We start from the raw sequence: 5,488 nt of genomic DNA, 5'->3' as shown, positions 1-5,488 counted from the left end.
TTTTTGTCTTGTTTTTAAAACTACAATCCCATGTGTTTTTATGTCACTCCATCTGTCTCATTTTTCCACCTGGAAATTGGGAATAATATAGAATGCCAGGGAGCATGTTTCCTTTTGGAAAGGAATCTGAAGGCAAAAAAGAAAAGAAGGACCCTGATGGCCAGAATACTATGCATATTATTCTTATCTGCTCCACATGTGTTCTCATTAACAATCAATTTGAAAATAAAGAGGGAAAAAAGAAAAAAAAGTGCTGCTGCTTTTGTTACTAGTTTCACATCAAAAGGAAAGCCCCAAAATATGGTCTGAGATCCTATCTGAATTCCATGTCGTGTAGAAGCACATTTCTTCATAGGAGTGTTGATGTTGGTCACCTCTGACCTACCGGTAAGTCAAAGAGGAAGACTCCTTGGCCCCAGATTTTGGGGATTGTGCAATTTCCCATGGAGGCTGATATGGGACAAGTGATTCCTTTTTTCCAGATGACATGTTGGCAAAAGATAAAATCCCTTGGCAGAAAATATAAACTTGAAAATATGTAGTCAGCTTAGTAATACTGAAATATTTACGATTCTCCAGAAAGAGAGGCTTAATTTCAATTAGAACTGTTACAATATGTGATTCTCTATAAAACAGTTATTTCCATTTCCCTGATCTCAGACCTGATACCAGTCACAATAAAATCATTAAATGAACTATTCTATGGAATCAATCTATGTCCTTGCTAATCCCCATTCATAAGGAGTCACTTTCTTTAAGACAGATGGTGGGTATTTTTGTAGTGTGATTAGATTGGTTTTGCAGAAGTCTACATTGATGTTGTAAGCTAAATCAAAAAATTTCTTAAGAGAGAACTTTTAAAACAAAACAAAAAAAAAATCACAAGTAAACTGTGAATAGTGGCCAAATTTCAGAAGATTGTTTCTTTTCAACTAGAGATTGGAGCCTAAAAGATCTCTAAAGAGTTAAATGGTTACAAAAAATAAGAAGTTGCGTCATTATTTTTAACTGTATGTTTCTTAATAGTCTCAACTTTCAAGTAGTAAATATCAGCTGTGTTATTAAAACTTTGTCCTTTGAGGGGCGCCTGGGTGGCGCAGTCGGTTAAGCGTCTGACTTCAGCCAGGTCACGATCTCGCGGTCCCTGAGTTCGAGCCCCGCGTCAGGCTCTGGGCTGATGGCTCAGAGCCTGGAGCCTGTTTCTGATTCTGTGTCTCCCTCTCTCTCTGCCCCTCCCCCGTTCATGCTCTGTCTCTCTCTGTCCCAAAAATAAATAAACGTTGAAAAAAAAATTAAAAAAAAAAAACTTTGTCCTTTGATGTTTAACCAAATAGACAGCATTTTTTATTTTGACTCATAGCAAAGTTTAGTGCTGGAGACTAACCTTGGGCTGATTCTCTCCCATCTGCCATAGCCCCGCCATCCCCATGGCATTATACGCTCTGCCTCACTCATTTACTCTGCTTGCCCACAGCATTGAGTTTGTGACCCCCTAGCACATTAGCTTTTGCCCAATTAGGCTGCAAGAGCAACTCTCAAATCTCAGGTTAACAATAGACATTTTCTTCCCCCATCCACATTGCGTGTCACTGGTTGCACGTGGTGGCCACGACCTGCTGCCTGTGCGTTCTCATCTCACAACATCCACTGCAGGTCACACCCTGTCTGGAGCATGCCATTCTTATAGAGGGAAGGGAAAAAGCTGGCAAAACACATTGACATCCACTGACCAAAGCAAATCCCGTGCCAAGCCCAGTGTCCGCGGCAGGCGGTGTAGTGTATTCTCACAGGAAGTTGTGCAAGTCACGTGGTGGCAGGCAGGGATGTGTTGTTCTAGAGGATAGGGAGTGAATAGTTGGGTACAGTAATCTAATCCGCCATACCTAGTGGGTGAAGGGGAAGGGAGGCTCAGGATCTGCAGTTCTTAGGCTGGCCTGAGTGGATCAGAAGTTTTCTGGCTCACTGGCTGCTGGTGCTTTGATCCCTCTCCTGAGAGGGCTACCCTTTCACCCCTGTTAATCTTTCCTAGCTCCACCTTAAATGTGCTGGGCATTATCGTGTTCCTAGCAACTCAACCCATGCAGGGCAGCCAGAGCTGAGCTATTTATAATAATATAACAATTTCTGATCACTAGGTTGGGGACAACCTTCTCTTGGAGTCTGGTAGGCACTTATTGCAGGCTGGAGGGGAGAGAGAGGAGTTGGAAAAGGGCCAGACTTCATGGGGAGGGTGACTATGTAGCAGGTCCATCCTGCCATCTTTGGTGTTGTTCTATCCTTTAATCCACTGGGAATTAATCTTTATGTTAAGCCAACTTCTCTGGATTTGTGTGATCTGAAGACTAACTCTAATTGGGATCCCCCACACTCTCCATCAGCTCTTTGTCGCAATGTAGTTACTATGGGAGCAAACCTTCAAGGATCCCATCAAAATAGATGGCACATGTTGATCTGAAAGCCAAGGGGAGGAGATTTGAGTGGGCAGTCCCTTGACAGAATTTGTGCCCAAAGGAAGGGCTATCTCATGGGGCTTGTAAGGACAAAGGAGGGCCCAAGAAGGATAGATATCATCACTCTGTATTTAAAGTGGGTGATGGAGGCACAAAACTTGGATTTAGTCTTTGAGTCCTGTGTATTGTCAACACAGCCAGGGGTTTTAGTTAATGGAGTCTGCACAATTTTCAGAATCCCCAAAACTGAGAGGATTCCATACATTTACCCAAGATAGGGTTGCCTAAGTTAAGGAAAAGGTTTCCATGGCTAGAATTTAATAAGCTAAGACAACAGCCATGATTAGCTTATAAACAGAAGCTTAATTGGGGGTTAATTTTTATTCGATTAATAACATGGAGAAACCGTTCTAATTTAGTATGTGCAGAGTCACTGATGATGGTTCACCGAGGGCAAAGGGATCTTTGCCAAGAAAAGACTTGGGAACTCTTGTTCTTTGATATGAAGGCATGTAACTTGTCCAAGCTCGTTTTCAAGCCAGGACTAGAATATTCCAGGCCCAGCTACACTGCACTTCGCTTGGTAACCTCGAGTTTGGTTAGAGCACATTCCTCAATGGAAATGCAGAAATCTCCAGAAAGGATTAGCCTTGACTCGGGTGGGAGGAACTTTGAGGTGCCAGTGTATAGTCTCCAATGGATTTAAGGAAATGTGCAGCCACCAGGCATCTTGGGGAAGTTAGGTGGACAGAATGTAGAGTAAGATGCCAGTGGGCAGTGGCAAATGGAGCACAGAGTAGCAACTCCCTAGCAGACAAGTGCTGTCCCCAGCAGTATGACAAGATCCTATAGCCAGCAAGAAGAGAAGACTAGGGTCCTGATGACGTCATACAAAGTTTGCTGCACATGCATTTCAAAATAAATGTGTCCTCCATGCATATGGTCAGGGTGTTTGTGTGTGGAAATGCCTTGGGCTATGTAGGAGGCAAGAATGTCAATTTCAGGTTTCCAGAAGGAGATGAGGGTCAAGACCAGTGAGACAGTTCCAAATAGGATCTGGGTCTTTGTTACAGGATTGTAGGTTTTTTACAATTTCAGTGAAAAGGTGTCAGTTACCCAGGAGAAGACAATACAGCAAAATGACTGTTGAAATCCTCAAGTCACCTCCAGTAGGGAATATATTTATTTGAAGTTTCAGACCCCAGGGCCGGAAACACTAAAATGGGTTCTCCTGTTCTTCTTCTTTTTTCTTTTAATGTTTATTTACTTTTGAGAGAGAGAGGGTGTGAGCAGGGGAGGGGCAGAGAGAGAGGGAGACATAGAATCGGAAGCAGGTTACAGGCTCAGAGCTGTCAGCACGGAGCCCGAACCCACAAACCACGAGATCAAGACCTGAGCTGAAGTCAGATACTTAACTGACTGAACCACCCAGGTACCCTGGATTCTCCTATTCTTTAGGAACCCTGAGCCAGTTTGCTCGGGTTTGAATTAAGGCTTCTCTGATTACTGGCTCTGTGCCCGCTGGCAAGTCACTTTGCCTTTTTTGTGCCTCAGTTTCTTTACCTACAAAAAGAGAGGAAATTACTTACCTCACAGGGCTTTTGGCACACAGTAAATGCTATATGATTATTAGGTATTTTTTGTGTTGTTGATGAGACACTGCATTTGGACTTCTAAAATAGTACTTCAGATTTGTCATGGAGTACCTACACTTTGTGCTGGTTAGAGAAGTAATTTTAGACCAACTGAACCTGACAGAAGAGATGCATGTCCTCCGAGACTAGGTCAAAAAAAGCCTTACAACGTTTGCCATGGTCTTTTGGAATGGACACTTCCGTTAGAAGTCCAACCACTCTGAGCCCAGCACACAGAGAAAAGCCAGGATAGCCATGTGCAAAGCCATGTGGAGAGAGAAGCGATACCTGGCCAGATCCCGTGCTCCCGCCACGCCAGCCGAAGTACCAGACACGTGAGTAAGAAATCGTTTTGGAGTTGAGCCTTCAGACAACTCCAGCCCCAGCTGTATAAGACCCCAAACGAGGACCTCCCAACCAGTCCCCATCAACCCACAGAACCATGAGAAATCCTAAATTTTGCTTTCAGCTATTGCAGTCGTCTGTCTTGCATAGATAATTAAAACATCTCTCCTCAAGGAAAATTCCCCCTCAACTTGGACTCTGTCGTGGACTGAATGTTTGTGTCCCTCCAAAATTCATATGTTGAACTCTAATCCCCGTTGTGATTGTATTAGGAAGTGGGGCCTTTGGGAGGTCAGGAGAGCAGTCTTCATGAATGCAGTTAGTGCTTTTAGAAGAAGAAGTCAGAGAGTTGGTCTCCCTTTTTCCACCATATGAGGATGCAACAAATTTGTAGTCTGTAACCCTAAGGTGGCCTCACCAGAACCCGACCCCCTAATCTGGGACTTAGCAGCCTCCACAACTGTGACAAATACCTTTCCGTTGCTTATAAGCCAAGCAGTCTGTGGTACTTTGTTACAGCATCCCTAACAGACCTGCCCCAGGCCCCAGGCCCCAGGCCTAGCCTTCTCCCCCCACCTCTGGCCCTTTTCCCACAGTTGCAAGCCCTCATGCCTGTTTGAGGTCACCAACAAATAATTTACAAAATGTCTTTTAATTCAGTCCCCGTTATGTTTTACTGTTGCCTTTCAGACTGTGTGGGAGACAGGGTGGAGGTGAGTGCCACTTACCAATTCCCCATTAAGGAAGCCCATTCGAGAGATTTCCCGGATAAAAAGAAATCAACTTCCCTCAAGATAAATTAGGGCATTCTCTTGAAGTCTGCAGCAGCTGCAGTGACGATTTTAAATGCCACGTTTCCCCCTTGCTGCAGATGTAGAAACTCTAGAGAAACAGGCGGGATGAGCTCATACCAAAATGTTAACAGGAAGTGCCTCTCAGTGACTTTTTCTTGTTTAAAGCACCTTTTATTACTCGTTATTTTCAACGAGGACAAATTACTTTTATAAATGTTTTTTTTTTTAATTTTTTTAACGTTTTTATTTATTTTTGAGACAGAGA

Source organism: Herpailurus yagouaroundi, unplaced genomic scaffold (genome assembly GCF_014898765.1).
Source record: "Herpailurus yagouaroundi ecotype Mexico unplaced genomic scaffold, PumYag 159, whole genome shotgun sequence".
NCBI classification, from domain to species: Eukaryota; Metazoa; Chordata; class Mammalia; order Carnivora; family Felidae; genus Herpailurus; species Herpailurus yagouaroundi.
The sequence above is the reverse complement of the archived record's forward strand: the minus strand, read 5'-3'. Positions refer to the sequence as shown.